This window comes from Coptis chinensis, chromosome 9 (assembly GCF_015680905.1).
Source record: "Coptis chinensis isolate HL-2020 chromosome 9, ASM1568090v1, whole genome shotgun sequence".
Taxonomy (NCBI): Eukaryota; Viridiplantae; Streptophyta; class Magnoliopsida; order Ranunculales; family Ranunculaceae; genus Coptis; species Coptis chinensis.
Genome location: NC_141464.1, coordinates 40,350,414 through 40,367,870, shown reverse-complemented (window position 1 = coordinate 40,367,870; position 17,457 = coordinate 40,350,414). Strand labels below are relative to the sequence as shown.

General features: G+C 35.1%; 1 pseudogene across 1 annotated transcript in view; it reads left to right on the top strand.

Moving 5' to 3' along the window:
• Positions 1-513: 513 nt before the first annotated feature.
• Positions 514-17,457, top strand: part of LOC147475979 (inorganic pyrophosphatase 1-like) — a 30,846-nt pseudogene continuing 13,902 nt past the window's right edge. The window contains exons 1-3 of the transcript XR_015208866.1: positions 514-651; positions 12,251-12,371; positions 12,458-12,624. The product of XR_015208866.1 is annotated as an inorganic pyrophosphatase 1-like (transcript). The remainder of the gene's footprint in view (positions 652-12,250; positions 12,372-12,457; positions 12,625-17,457) is intronic.

Genomic DNA, 17,457 nt, shown 5'->3' with positions numbered 1-17,457 from the left:
AGAGAAGAAGATTATTTACCAGTGAAGATGATAAACCACACCACACAACTCGATTATTTATAATGCTACTATTTGAGTTTTGGTTCTAAAAGGAAAGGAGATTCCCGTTTGAAGTTGGATTCTAAAAGGGAAAGAGTTTCCCGTTAAGTTAACTATTAAGTTGATGACGTGGAATTTTGTGGGAGCTCGAAAAATACCCCATGCAGGAGCTTTAATATTATATATATATATATATATATATATATATATATATATATATATATATATATATATATATATATATAAGACTTGTGGTGCACTATATATGGCAAAAATTGAAATTTTTGCAAACGAATACAAGCTTCACGATATTTTCCTTTTGCACCAAATCTAGAACTTTAGCTTTTCAACCGAACAAAGTCCCTATAAATACCTTCTTATGTGCACATTAGTTGTAAGAAAGGTACCACATTATTTGTGTAGTGTTATTTGTGATATTTGTAAACATCCAAACACCAATTTTCGATAGTAAAAATGGCCAATATTGTGCTGCTTTTTTATTTCGATTACACTATTATCGACTGTGAGAGCGATACATGGGTAGTAGATGAATTGAATGTCGCAAATTTGTTCAATGAACTTCTTCCTACAATGCCTTGGAACACTGCCATGGTTGGTTTCTTATGTTATTAACTATAGTAACATACATCACTTATATTCTATATTGACGGTTCTTTATTCCAATTGTTGTCATTGTTAGTTTCATAGTTTTGAATGTTCTTTAAATGAAAGAATATATATATATATATATATATATATATATATATATATATATATATATATATATATATATATATATGGTTTATACCATGGTTTATACCATGGCCCACCCCCACAAGGCTAACTAGAACCTAATTTTTTGCGGATATGTCCAACAAACCATGAAGATCACCTCCATAAAATTTCAGCTCATTTGATGATGTTTAACAATGTCAAAAGATGGTTGAAAAATCGAAAAATCTGGGTCGTTAAAAAAAAATTAAAGTTGTCAACAATTTTTAAATAGGTTAGATATTTCTAAATGAGCCGAATTTTTGTGGAAAATATATCCATAGTTAGGAGATCATATCCATAAAATATTAGCTTTTAACACATCTTGTAAAGGGGCGTGGTATAAACCATGGTAAATGGATCCCTCCCCATATATATATATATATATGGGGAGGGATAGAGGCACATTATTATGCGCACATTATAACCACATTTTTCACACACAAATGAATTAAGGTTTGGTTTTTTGTAGAAATGATCTCCCCACCATGAAGATCATTCTCATAAAAAATTATAATATTTGGATATGTCTAACCATGTAAAAATTAGTGTTCATTTTTGAGCTTTTCATCTAACGGTCCAAAATTTTTGTGAACATGTTCTAAGGTTAGATTTCTTTGAATGAGCTGAATTTTTGTGAGCATGTTCATCATGGTGGAGAGATTATATCTACAAAAGTTCAGCCTTTAATTCAACTTTTAAGTCTATGATTTTGCTTCGATTAATTTACAATGTGGCTAGAATGTGGTATATATGTTACCCTCCCTAAGAGTAACATAAGGCATCAAACCTAAAATACTTGGGATTTCTCCCTACACGTATAGTCCCGAAGGAACAAACATTGGCAAGAAAATCACAATCAGCAACCCCATCTACCATAGCCTGAGGGACCATCTGCCTTCAATCCACAAGCCCCAAACAAAGACAAAGGGAGCATACAAAGACTACAACAGGCATGATGCCCTCACACAAATGAGATTAATCATTACACATACCACAAGCAAGTATTCATAGGAATCGTCTCATTTGATCTTCTACTTTTTAGCCTTCAATTGCTTTACTATCTTAGGATGATCTTTCCTAAGATGAAGTTGCGTTTTCTCATAGTCACAGAAAAAACACCCGCAAGCACAACACACGTATGTGAGTCCCATAGTGTCGTCCCAAAACTCTTTCGTATAATCCTCAAGATGCCTCTTTTTGTTTTTGGCTAGTGACTTTATCTTCTTCATCATTGCAAGAGTATACTCAATTTCTCCAGAAGAACGCTCTTGGATTCTTTTACTTATTTTTGGCTTTACCATTGACCAATCCTCTGAAGAGGTTTCATGTCTCGACATGTTTTTAGGCAAGTGGTCATTAAATATATCTTCCTCATAATCTGATAGGTCATCCATATTATCTACCTCCTCATTTTTAGCAACGAACCTTTCATACATATTTCTTTATCGGCTATTGGGTAGTTGGAGAAGGGAAGTAATCCTATCTTGGTGACTCTGGATAGGTGTAACCATAATGCTCTCCTCAAGATCTCTTTGGTCCCCAATAACACCACCTTGCACCTGTGCAATATCGGTTTCTGTATGTGTACATACCACTACACCTTGAGCATCTTGAATGTTGCTTTCAGATTGTTTAGTGTCATCAGTTAGAATAACTGGAGTGTCTTCATGTTGTCCTTCATGCTCATGAAAAGGTCAGCCCTGGTCATCTCTGTGACAACTCGTTTGCCCTTGAACAATATTCTTCTTTGGAGTCCATCTCTGTTGGGGTTTGCGTTGCTGAACCTTTTGTACTCTAGCTGGCTTTACTACCTGAGTACTTGTAGCTTTCTCTGTCACCGGCTTGTCCTTGTTCTTATTCAATGGGTAGTTTTCGTCAGAATGCCCAAATATGTTGCAAGCTCCACACTGATCTAGGATCCAATCATAGTCCAACCCAATGTCTTCCCTATTCCCTTCACCAAGATTAACTGGAATGAATGAGGGAAAACCAAAATTGATATCCACCACTATGCAAACCCTTGCATAGTTGATTCTTGTTCTCTTAGCTGTCACATCATCCATGCAAATAGGCTCACCAAGAAGGCTAGAGACAAAATCAATCCCATTTTTAGTCCACAGCCGTTTAGGTAAATTGATCTTGAGTTCCATTATTACAGTGTGTTAGAAGTTAGGTTCGTAATAACGTATTTGAGCGAAGGGTAAAATGGGCAGTTGACCAGTCAATTTCAGAAGCTTCTCCTCAATTTTAGCACATTGCCATCCGTTTTGCAACAAATTACACTGTTTTGCCACTGTCCAAAACAACTGACATATCCTCAGTTTTGCAAATATTTGTAAAATTGCCATTGCCCGGTTTTTAGACTTTTGTGCTTCTCGGACAAAAAATTGACCGAAAATTGTATTTTGCTGCCCGAAAAAAAAAAAAAAAAAAAAAATCAAGAATATCTAACCGCACACGTGGCGAATGCAATCTAACTATTTTAATTTACAAAACAGCCCCTTATGCTTTACCTAAATTACAGAACAGTCCATAATATTTATATTAATTAGTGAACAGTCCCTATACTTTATGATAAATTATATAACAGTTTTAAGCCTTCTCTAATCTCTACTCGTTCAAATTCCAAATTGCAAATTAAGACCAAAGAAAAAAAGGAAAAAAAAAAAACCCCCAACGGCTAATATATTCGATCTTAAATAAGAAAAGTGTACACGTGTCACAACCCAACACCGTTCTCACAAGTTTCCTTGTTTCCCTCCCAACACAAAACTTTCAAAAACACAAAACAAAAATATTTCCCCATCCTCATTTCTCTCTCTACAATAATGGAAGAAAAATATATTCGGTCTTAAATAGGAAATGTTAATTTTATTCCATTGTTTTTTCTTTTACAGTTCAGATAATATGAACTTTTGGTCATACTAGAATTCGATTCTGGTCCCCATCTCTAGCTAGTTTCAGGAATACATAATCTGACGAAAAAAAAATTGATTAAGAAGGAAAAATTACTTCTGTAGGATCACAAATGAAGTTGAGTGTAACCCTTGGTAACAAACTTAGAGTTGGAGTGAAAGAAAGCATAGGTCATGGACAAATATGGCGTGTACATAATAACTTCACCAATAAAAAACAAAAGAAAACACAAAAGGTGAGAACGTGAGATAGATTTTAGTATGTTTAACAAGCTTAGAAAAATGACAACAACTTTATCTTCAACTAAAAGCGGTCTCAACAAAAATCAGAGTACGAGCCAAACTATGAAAAATTGCAGTACAAAGACATATACAATGAGGGGCGGAGCCAGGAATTTAAGTCGCCCCGGGCTAGAAATCATCTTACAAAAAAGTACTTTTAACGTTTTATACAAAATATACATGTCACAATTGCAAATATATATATATATATATATATATATATATATATATATATATATATATATATATATATATATATATATATATATATATATATATAGTCCCTCTCTTAAACGTAGGTACTTAAGATAATAACTAACGGAGTAAATCTCACAAGATATCCCATGAGATTTAGTCAATCCAAAAACTAAAAAACCCCACTCGTATCTCTCTTTCTCTTTTATTTTCGCTCCCCATTTTTCTCTCCCATTTTTTACTCCCGTAACTCTCTCTCTCAACTAAAGGAACAAAAAAAAAAAAAAATGAAAAAGAAAATAAACTCTCGTTGCTCTCTCTCTCACTTCCTTTGTTCACTCGTGTTTTTCTCTCTTTCCATCTTTTGTTAATAGCTTCCATGGAAAGCTCAATCTATTCTAATATGGCAGCCTATTTTGTTTTTTTGAAGATTTTTTTGTTTGAAGTTATTTGAAGCAGCGGTGAAACTTGAAAGTAGAGGTAAGGGTATGGATATGTTGACTTCGATTTCATATTTCTGAAACTTATTTCTCGTATCAAATTTTGTTGTTAGTAATTTTATTTTGTAGTTAAATTTTTTTTTGGGGCATATGGCGTCTTGAATTTCAATATCAGGAGTGATGGATATGTCAATGGGCATGATCTAGTGAAGCTGAAGTTGAATTTGGTTTTACGTTTTGTTGTTGGCTTTCTAATGGTAATTGGTGTGAGGGAGTAAACTGGTTTGTCAAGCACCAATGCATCTAGGATCGGAGTACTTAATTTCTATTGGAAAAGAACGTCATTTGATTGTCTTGATCTTGTACTATGGCTAATTAGTATTAACTACACTGCCTAGTCTGATTTGCAGACAAACATAAGCATAATATCTCTTGTGTTTCTCTGTTTTCTGCTATTGGAATACAGAACAGGACAAAAAAAAACATAAAAGTTCAAGTGACAAGATCGACTTAAGTTTTCAAAGTAGAAAAGACAAGTGACTTACCGATTTGGTTATGAGCCAAAGAAGAGAAGTCGCAAAAGCTTAGCAGTAATCAAATAATATATTTTGAGAAATGAGATGTGGAGTATTATTTCGAGAATTGATGAGATGTTGCTATACTAAAACAAATAATTAATTATTACTATATGGTGTTTTTTGGTAATAAGTTTAATTTTTTCTTATGTGTTAGGTTATAGTGATGGAGAATTCGGAACTCGATGCAGAGAGTGGGAGCTTAGGTGCTGAAAATTGTGAGATCTATACTCCTCAAGAATCAAATGACGTGAAGCCAAAAGTAGGTCAAGAATTTGAATCATTGGATGACATTTACAACTTTTACAACGCATATGCAAAAATAGCTGGATTTAGTATACGTAGTTGGACTCAACAGAAGAAGGATGGTGTAACAGTAAGAAAGGAATATGTTTGTTATAAACAAGGAAAAAGTTTACTAGTAGCCGATGTTGGGCAAAAAAGGCGTCGGGGTAATATAAAAGAAGATTGTAAAGCAAAAGTAGCAGTGACGAAGACAAAATCTGGTGCATTTGTAATTAGTATGTTCGTTGAGGGGCATACTCACTCGTTGTCAACTCCGAGTAGAGTACACTTTCTGAGATCTCACCGTGGCTTTTCTAATGCCCAAAAATGTTTAACGCAACAACTTAGCATGGTTAATATACCACAACATCAACAATTCAGCTTGCTTGGACTAGTGCAGTCAGGTGGGATAGAAAACATTGGTTTTATACAGAAGGATTTATATAACCAGAAAAGGAACAAGCGTAATGAGATGAAGGGCCACGATGGAGATATGTTTCACGAGTATTTAAAATTGGAACAAGGAAAGAATCCTTCTTTCACTTTTTAAATTGAGGCAGATGCTGAACAAAGAATTACTCGTTGTTTTTGGACAGATGCAACCTCTAGGCGAGCATACAAGTTTTTTGGAGATGTGGTTATTTTTTATACTACTTATAAGACCAATCGATATGGATTGATTTTCGCACCATTATTTGGGGTTAATAATCATGGCCAGACTATTTTATTTGCTTGTGCTTTTTTATGTGATGAGACCGCAGTGTCGTTTTGTTGGTTATTCGACCAATTTTTAGAAGCTATGCCAAGCGACGCGCCGAAGATGATTATAACATATCAGGATCCAGCAATGACAAAAGCCATTTCTCAAGTTCTTTCAACTACTTATCACAGGTATTGTAATTTTTTCTTTTCTTTTTATTTCTTTTGACATACTAAAGATTTGGATACTCTGTCACAGGTACTGTAGTTGGCACATATTAACGAAATTTTTCGAGAGATTAGATATAGTTAAGTATACTGAGTACTATGGTGAGTTTTCAAGTTGCATATGGAGATGTGAGATGAAGGACGAGTTTGACTCCAAATGGAATGATCTTGTTCAAAGGAGTGGTTTACATGAAAACAAATGGCTGCAGTCAATGTACGATATCCGTTCACAGTGGGTGCCTGCATATGTGAATCATATTTTCTCTGCTGGTATGTCAAGTAGCCAGCGAGCGGAAAGTGCTCATTCATTTTACAAGAGGTATGTTTCAAAGGAAAATTCTTTAGTAGATTTTATGATTCAATTTGGTAGGGGAATTATGCACCAATGCCATGAAGAATTAATGGCTGATAACAAAGATATGATTGAGAAGCCTAAATTGAAAATGCCCCATAATTTTTTGGTACATATGGCTGATGTTTATACACTTGAGTTGTTTTTTAAATTTCAAGATGAGTTGTGGGAGAGCTTGAACTATAGATTTGAGCTTCTTAGTGACGATGACAGTTGTTGTGTTTATAAAGTTGAAAGAAAAATCTTGGGGAAGGAAGTGGTGGAAACGTATAGAGTGCGGGAAGTTTGTTATAAAAAAGATTTGGATTTGGCTTCATGCCGTTGCAAAATGTTTGAAAGTGCGGGGGTCATTTGTAGACATATTTTGGCATATTTGAACAAGATGCATGATTTTGATAAATTGCCGGACCAATACATTTTAAAGAGATGGTGTAAAAGTGCAAAATCAGAGACAGTCATTGATGATGGTGGAATGGAGATAAAAGATAATCAATTATACCTTTTGACGAGGAATGAACTGATTCAAATGTCTACAATTGTAGTTGATGAATCTCTTAGAAGTAAAGAAGCAATTAAAGTGTATACAGATGCTTTATGTAGTGCACTTGAAGAGATTAAGAAGTTAGTTGATTGTGGCACAAGTGTAGCAGCAACACGCGATAAAAATATTTTTCCTATAAATAAGAGTTCTAATCTGGAAAATAATTATACTGAACCGAGTCAAACAAGGTCAAAAGGTTGCAGAAAAAGGCTTAAGAGGGGAAAAGAGAAGGCACTCAGAAATGGGAAGCAAAGTAAAGGCAGGCGGTGCAATGGATGTAATAAGATTGGAGTATCTCATGACAAAAGGAATTGTCCAATGCTTAACAATGGGTAAGAAATGCCAATTTATTATTTCTTCATTTTTAATCCTAAAAGTGCATTTCACATATTCTTTGTTATGTTAATTTCCTTACAGCGAACAAGCTTCACAAATTTTTTCATGTGATGAGGAGGATGAAACTAATACAAATTCTAATAGTGATGATGATTCTTATTCCGCCCGTAATAACCGATTTTTTTGTATTATTTTTACCTTTTAGATAGTATTGTATTGCTTTTACTCTTTGTTGTATTGAATTTTTGCTTGATATTAGGTGATGGAGCTTTGCATTGATATGCATAAAGTACATGGCAAAGGGATTTGGTCTTAGCTGCTTGTGTCATACACAATCATATTAGACACGAAGAGAAAAATGATTGGTTATTCTGTGCCGGACAGAGTAAAGCTTTGGAAGAATTGCATGATCTTGATGATCAACCTGAGGCACAATGCACTTCTATGATGCAAGATCAGACTGCATATTTGCTACGTAACTCAATTGCTGGATCAATGTGGAATAACTTTATGAATGAATGGGAGACATGGTAATCAGATATTGTCAGTGTTTGAGCTCATTGTAGAGACTTGTGTATGTCAGCATAGAGAATGATCTTTTTCTTTTCAAACCATCAATATTTTGTCAACATTTTTAGCCTTTACTTTATTCTGCATTAAATTGACATTTGTGGTTTAGTTGTTGTTGGTGGTACCATGATTGAGTTACATTGAATCCTCAAATCACTTGACCGGCAGAAATGTTCTCAGTGTGTAGTAACTTTTTTTTTGGATAGTGAAGCATTTGTACTCTAAGGGCACAAGTGTGTAGTAACTAAGTGAATGGCAGGGAGCTCAATTACTCTTTTGCGATGGTTATTGTGTGCTTGAACTACATTGTTATTTTCCTTGACTTTTTTCTTCATCGATTCTTTGTCTTGAGGCAAATTTTACTCGATATGTCCCAGAATTGACATTATTATCTTTGAGCCACTTGAGCTCATAAACTTTTCTATCGAAACCCACCTAAATAATGCATCTAACAGTCTAGTCCTAGAAACTAGAAGCAGACTTGTTAAAGATAAACTAGAAGCAGACTTATTAAATAAACTTTTCTGACATCTGTTGGTTAATAAATAAACTTATTAATAAACCCACATGACTTATTAGATAAACTTTAGAGAAAACCTTTATTAAATAAACTTTTCTAACATGATGCTTACTTGTAAAACTAGAAGCAGACTTGTTAAAGATATGTGGAGTACGTGCTGCTGCCATCACATTGTTAGTGAAAATTTGGAAGAATAGTAATATGATAAACTATGATGGGAGTAAATCCAATTTCGGCTTCATTTGCTTGCAGCTCTTAAGTGCAGTTAATAGAGCTCATAATAAGCTTTCTAGTGGCCTCACAGACAACTCAGTTCAAGACCTCGCTATTCTCAATAATTTTAGTGTCCAATGCAAACTCAGAAGAGCGCCAAAGATACTAGAATGCTACTGGAGCAGACCACCACTAGGAATCACAAAAGCTAATAGGGATGGTTCTTCAAGGGGAAACCTCACACGGTCATTACTTACAAAGGTCCTTATAGCCTTAATCACTGTGCATCTCTGACAAAATTATCACATAGCAACTGTTTTGTGATGACAATGGGTGGCAATCTCCGAAAAGGAAAAACAGCTACAAAGCTAGAAACAGAAGTGATGAGAGTGAAGGGAGGAATGAAGTGATCAATGATGGCATGTACCCAGGAACAAAAGTATGCAGGGAAATTCTGACAAGGAATACAAAGGGCAACAGCAGCAGTGATGAAGGACCTAAATTTAGGCTATTTATACACCCTCATATCCATAAATGATTGATTGTGCTTGCTGGAAAATGACACTCAAGTGCATGTGCTTGTACAATCTTGAACCGAAATGAGGAAGTCTCAACAACAATATAGGATCTTGGTGGATTCGAACCACCATATCTTTGGATAACTCCAAAGTGCTCTACCATTTGAGCTAAAGATCCAATCCTTGTGAATGTGTTTATCGGCATTTTATAAAAACCAGTAAACAATGTAGGCTGGTCAACATCTCATCAATTCTCCAAAATACTCCACATCTCATTTCTCAAAATGTATTATTTGATTCTTGCTAAGCTTTTATGACTTCTCTTCTTCTTCGCTCATAACCAAATCGGTAAGTCACTTGTCTTTTCTACTTTGAAAACTTAAGCCGATCTTGTCACTTGAACTTTTATGTTTTTTTTTGTCCTGTTCTGTATTCCAATAGCAGAAAACAGAGAAACACAAGAGATATTATGCTTATGTTTGTCTGCAAACCAGACTAGGCAGTGTAGTTAATACTAATTAGTCATAGTACAAGATCAAGACAATCAAATGACGTTCCTTTCCAATAGAAATTAAGTACTCCGATCCTAGATGCATTGGTGCTTGACAAACCAGTTTACTCCCTCACGCCAATTACCATTAGAAAGCCAACAACAAAACGTAAAACCAAATTCAACTTCAGCTTCACTAGATCATGCCCATTGACATATCCATCACTCCTGATATTGAAATTCAAGACGCCATATGCCCCAAAAAAAAATTTAACTACAAAATAAAATTACTAACAACAAAATTTGATACGAGAAATAAGTTTCAGAAATATGAAATCGAAGTCAACATATCCATACCCTTACCTCTACTTTCAAGTTTCATTTGCTTCAAATAACTTCAAACAAAAAATCTTCAAAAAAAAAAAAACAAAATAGGCTGCCATATTAGAATAGATTGAGCTTTCCATGGAAGCTATTAACAAAAGATGGAAAGAGAGAAAAACACGAAAGTGAAGAGGAAGTGAGAGAGAGAGAGCAACGAGAGTTTATTTTCTTTTTCATTTTTTTTTTTGTTCCTTTAGTTGAGAGAGAGAGTTACGGGAGTAAAAAATGGGAGAGAAAAATGGGGAGAGAAAATAAAAGAGAAAGAGAGATACGAGTGGGGTTTTTTAGTTTTTGGATTGACTAAATCTCATGGGATATCTTGTGAGGTTTACTCCGTTAGTTATTATCTTAAGTACCTACGTTTAAGAGAGGGACTGTATATATATATATATAAGACTTGTGGTGCACTATATATAGCAAAAATTGAAATTTTCGTAAACGAATACAAGCTTCACATTATTTTCCTTTTGCACCAAATCTAGAACTTTAGCATTTCAACCGAACAAAGTCCCTATAAATACCTTCTTATGTGCACATTAGTTGTAAGAAAGGTACCACATTATTTGTGATATTTGTAAACATCCAAACACCAAATATTGTGCTGCTTTTTTATTTCGATTACACTATTATCGACTGTGAGAGCGATACTTGGGTAGTAGATGAATTGAATGTACGGGTGACTTCGGATCGGATCGGATCGGATTAACCTCCTTCGGAATTTTTCCAAAAAAAATTCGGAACCTAAGATGCTAGCCAAATCCGATCCAATTTTTTTTCGGATTCAAAATATATTTCCAATTTCGGAACTTTCGGAAATTTCGGAATAACTCGGAAATTTCAGAATACTTGGTAAATTTTCAAAGATCTCTTTACTTTCAATTATTTTTAGAATATCATACGCCAATGTTCATTGTAGGGAGAGAAAACCATGTCCACAACACCAATGTACCAACAACAATACGCACTTGTTTACTGAGAAAACCCATTTTCATTTAAACAAGTGATCCAAGAAAAACGAGAAAAGAACTCAGAGCCACCAATAGCAAGCATTGCATTCTGTTGAGGTCTGGGTATTTGTAATGTTTCAATCTTTTTTCGTGTGTGGAAATTGAAGCGTGAAGTGTCTGCATAAATAATAGATTATGGTCTTGGACTCTAAGTAGCTTTACATAATATTCTATCTATTGGAATTTGGCTTTTGGATTGGTCTAGAAGTCATTGTATGGCTCAATGACATTTGTTTTCATATTATTGTTGTTATGGCAGACGGTGTAATGACAGTAGAGTGGTCCAATTCAAGTGGGGAAGTAGCAGCTAGGTTATATTTTTGTTTTGTTTTTGGAAGTAAAAAACTAGAAAATGAATGAACGGTCGAGATCTAATCAAGTGAATAGTGAGAGAAGTATATATTTTCTGAATAAATTGGCAATAATATCGGAAATTTTGGAATTTTCGGATCGGATCGGATTTTAGAATTATATCCAAATCCGATCCAATTTTTTTTCGGAATTTTCGAAAATCGGAAAATCGGCCCATGAAAACTACACCCAAAGCTAGACCAATTTCGAGTCAGATTTTGGAAAAATCGGAAATTCGGCAAAAAGAGACACCCCTTGAATGTCACAAATTTGTTCAATGAACTTCTTCCTACAATGCCTTGGAACACTGCCATGGTTGGTTTCTTATGTTATTAACTATAGTAACATACATCACTTATATTCTATATTGACGGTTCTTTATTCCAATTGTTGTCATGGTTAGTTTCATAGTTTTGAATGTTCTTTTAATGAAAGAACATTATTTTAATTGTTATACTACTGGGTTGGATACTTCGATAGACTACTAATTGTGTGTATAATGGAATTAATCGATCGATGTTCTTTATTTGTTTCAGGATACGATGATGAAGGAACTTCACAAACAAGGTAGAACAATTGAAGAAATTGTTGAGTGCTTGAAGCATGCTCCTTTGATTCCTAAATCATCTCAACTATTAAATCAGCCCATGCTCTTGGGTAAATTTTGAAATAAATTATACTACTATACCCTCTTTTTATATATTAAGAAAATTTGTTGAGCTAACTATTGGATTCGCTTCTAGGTGTGAACTGAGGATTGTAAGTGATGCAAATCTCTTCTTCATTGAGACAATCTTAAAACATCATGGTCTAATTGATTATTTCTCGGAGATCAACGCAAACCTTGGCTTTGTCGACCAAGGCACGGTTAGGATCTTCCCTCACCATGATTTCATTTCCTCTCCTCATGGTTCACTACACCAGATTGGTTAATAAAAGACAGGTTAAATGACGCGAACATTAGCGCCAAATCTTTGGACCCGTAACCAGCGCCGTTTATATTACAAAAAGTCTCGTTTCTTTTTTTGTTTGAAATACTTAAAAAAGAAAAGCCCAATATAAACAGCCCAAAACGAAATAAAAACCACCGACTTTCTTTTTTCTTTTTTCATTTCATTTCTTTTTTTCATTTCTCAGAAAGGTGATTTACTCAAAGGCGATTCCATTCTCTTTCGTTGTCAAAGGTGTTTTACTCAATAAGGTGATTTTTCATTCTCCTCAAATCTAATTAGAAACCCTAGTTTTATCATTATATTTTCTGTTCTCCTCAAATCGAATTGTTAAATTCATTGATTTTGTTGATTTGAATAATTTTGATTTAGTTATCTTATTTACCTGAATTTTAACATTGATTTGAGAAATATTTTTGAATGAGTGATGCTTTTGTAAATATTTTAGGTATTTTTGAATAATCGATGCCAATGCCAATGACATGGTCGAGGGCCCATTGAAGGGTCTCATATGAGAATTCCTTAAGCACGTCCATGACAATGACGACATGTTTACTACTAGTGCCCATTGAATTGGGTGATTCCCTTAGTACCATATTCTTGGCCAGAGTCCTCTTGCCAAAATAGTGAAGTGACTTTGTTTTTGCTCTACTACTTTTGCTGCTTCCTTCTTCTGTCTTTATACCATAGAAGTGAAGTGCTCTTGTTGGTATTGGACTGTGTTGTGGAAATTTTGTAGGAGAACTGATAGTAATATTATTAGTTGGATGAGTTAAGCCCAAGAGTATCCACTTGCCAAAAACCCAGGGATAACTTTTCTTCCAAGTTTTTTTCAACATAACAACATAGCTGTTGCTTAATGTTTACAAAGAGTGCATATATAGAAGAGATAGAACAAAGAAAGGGAATTGTTTGAGGGCCTTGCACAGCTTAAATAGGCATGATTCGTCAACTAAAAGCCGAGGCTTGTCATTTGGGACACTTACAAACTCATATTTTTGAAGATATGGCAAGGCTTACTTAGTTACTTATGCAAATGAGTCGGAGGGACTATCCATCGGGGAAGTCGGGGATACACAGTTTTCCATACATATTTGTAGTCTTTGTTTGTCTCCCCTATTTTGACATTTGTTAGTGTTTTTTGAGTTTGAAGGCTGCTATTGATAAACTTGATTTGATTATAGCTTTTTCGCTTTTATGGCCACCTTTTTGTATTTAATACCCAACAACTATGATTGTTGATATCGTTGTTGTCCTTTGATATTATTTGTTTATAATTGCATTTATTATGTCCACTTATCCGTTAATTTGAGAGTGTCCGGTCTGTTTCATCTTTTGTATCCTCACTACAACACATCTTTTGTGTCCTCAATAGGCACGCGCTAAGAATAAATCTCACAAACCAAAGCCATTTCGTGTGAAAGGAATGGCTTTATTACCACCACACAAAGATTGGATGTCACACCATTGAATAGTGATGAATACTTGGATGGACTTGAATCCTTTTTAAAGTTCATGACCGATAGATTAGGAAAAGGAACTTGGTGCTCTTGTCCATGTGTGAGGTGTCAGAATGTGAGTGGAAGGGTTGATCCGAAAATAGTGGTTGACCATTTAATTTCAGATTGGAATAGACCCATCCTATACGACATGGTATTTTCATGGGGAATCATTTGAAGAAGATGCAATCAATGTTGAGACTGTTGGTCCTTCCTCCCATATCCAATATGAAGATGGCTATTCTCGAGACATTGATTTAGTTAGTGAAGAGTTAGGATATGTTCATCTTGATGGTTTGGATGAGTCCATGGATGGGAGTACTTCAGATGAAGATTGAAATGTAGATGAGATGAGCTTGGACGATGATTCAAATTCTCATAATGAGTACCACTGTCATCAAAATCCAAATGATATAGGGAAGGAAACGAAGTTTAACAATTTATGGGAAGATGTGAATAGGCCTATTTATTCATCTTGTAGGAACAATCAAACGAAGTTATCTATAACAATTGAGCTGGTTAACCTTAAGACGAAACATCAGCTGTCAGACAACTGTTTCACCGATCTATTGAACACTCTAAGAGGAATTCTCCCTAAAGATAATACCTTACCAGTCAGTACATACGAAGCCAAAAAATTGATCAAGTCCTTAGGTATGGAGTATGAGACGATAGATGCTTGTCCAAATGACTGCATATTATATTGGAAAGATGATGAAAGTCTACAATGTTGTCCAAGATGTGGTGTAAGTAGATGGAAGAATGAAAAAGGTGATGATCTCTTAGAGAAAAAAACTTCGTACCACGTGAAAGTATTGAGATACTTCCCTTTGATACCGAGGTTGCAAAGATTGTATAGGTAACCCTCTTGTTTAAATACTTATAACACATTTCCATTTGGTTTTAACACATAGCCAATTAAGATATTTATGTTTTCGTAGTGTTCCTTGGATTGCGGAGCAAATGACATGGCATTCGAGGGCGGTTGTCGATGAAAATAGAATGCGTCATCCAATCGACTCTCTTAATTGGAGTACAATTGATGCTAAGTATCTGGAGTTTTCTTTTGAGCCTCGAAATGTCCATCTAGGACTTGCAACGGATGGGTTTAATCCTTTTTCTCATCAGAGCAATTCGTATACTTGTTGGCCTGTTATGGTTGTTCCCTATAACTTACCTCCATCTCTTTGCATGAATAAGCAATTTGTTATGATGTCTATGTTGATACCGGGAAGAGTAGTCCAGGGAAAAACATTGATGTTTACTTGCGACCTTTGATTGCAGAGTTGAAAGAGTTGTGGTCCACGGGCACTCCATGTTATGATTCTTATACTCGGTCTACTTTTACCATGAAAGCAGTTTTATTATGGGCTATTCACCTACTTTTCTGCGTATGGCATGCTTTCGGTTGTAGAATTGGTGAAACTTGTGGTTGTCCTGTTTGTGCGAAAATCGTGTTCAATTAGATTGAAACATGGGTCTAAGACTGCATATATGGGTCCGCGAAGATTTCTTCCCGAAGATCATCCTTTTAGGCATCAAAAGAAACCGTTTGATGGAAAGGAAGAACTTGAGACTCGCTCCATCCCGATTGACCGGTACTTTCGTGTTGAGCATAGTAGAAGGGTTTGAAACGGTGTATGGAAAGGGGGGCACGGATAATGGTCCTAGCGTGGACCAAATGCTCAATTCTAACTAAGTTGCCATATTGGGAGGCAAGTAATGTTTTAATTTAACAATATTTTGAATATGATTTATCATGTGTCATTGTCATTTGAATGTTTGTATAATGCATAGGACTTGTGTGTCTTTCACAATTTGGATGTGATGCATGTAGAAAAGAATGTCGCGGAGAATCTCATTGCAACTATTATGGAATTGGACAAGAGTAAAGATGGGTTGAAAGCACGCCTAGATTTGAAAGAGATGAAAATTAAGCAACACTTGTGGCCCATAGAATCGGGAGATAAGTTACTATTACCAAAGGCTGAGTTTGCTCTATCCCGGGTTGAGAAAAAACTCTTCTTAGAGACTTTGTCCACTTTGAAGGTACCTATTGGATATAGCTCTAATTGGAAGCGACATGCAATGCAAGCAGGGTAGATTTTGAATTGAAAGTACTGAAGTCACATTATTATCATATTTTGATGCAACAATTATTACCATTACTGCTAATGCATGCTTTTAAAAAACACAAGCCATTCGTGTAGCTATTGGGCAATTGTCAACATTCTTTAAAATCCTTTGCTCCAAAGTAATTTACCGTGATGAGCTTCGTATTGTGAAAGAAAAAGTAGTCGAAGCATTATGTGTCTTTGAGAAATATTTTCCACCTTCGTTCTTTGTTATCATGACACACCTTGTTGGGCATTTGGCGGAAGAAGCAGAAATTTGTGGACCAGTTTGGAGTCGGTGGATGTACATTTTTGAGCGGTAAGTCTTTTGAGCAAATCATGCTTATTTTTGTTATTGGTTATAAATAATATTTTGGTGATGACATGTCTTAGGATGTTGAGATCTTATAAGAAGTATGTAAAGAATCCGGCACACCCTGAAGGTTGTATTGCTAAACGTTATGTCATTGAAGAATCAATAATGTACTGCATGGAGCACATGCCTAATGGCTCAAAGGGAAGCCACAAGCGAGGCAAGGAGAGATATATTGATGATGATGGTGAATTTGTAAGCGAAAAACCCCTTAACAAAAAAGGTGTACATACACTAACTAATGTGCAATATGAACAAGTGCGAAAATGGGTGCTTCAATGTTCAAAAGTTGCGATTCCATGGAGAAAGTAAGTATAACTAGTCAAGGTTATCTTAATTTGTGACTACGAGCTGGGGAGGCATATATTTGACTTGTATTAGTTTTGTTTCCTATTTAGGAAATACCAAGCATCGCCAATGGATTCAAATCCAAAGAAATGCAAACGTAAAAGCAACATCCGATGAGTTTTATTTTTTGGTTAAGGTAACAAGTAAAACATCTTGACACCGAATTCAACATTTAAAGTTCAATTAATATTAGGTAGTTTTGTTCAATTAATATCATATATATGTTTGGTTTTTTTGACAGCTTTGAAAACAAGTGAGATGTTTGTCATCAAGAGACTTTGTCGATGGTCCGCGACTTTCAAGCAACATCTTATAATTCCTATCAAGCAAGTGGATATGTGTTTTTTACTGCTCTGAATGGGAAATTAACAAGACAACTCAGAATTCGGAGTTAAAATGAACGCGATGACCAGCCGCTCGAGTGCTAAAGATAGGAATCTTATCGATAAAAAGCTACCT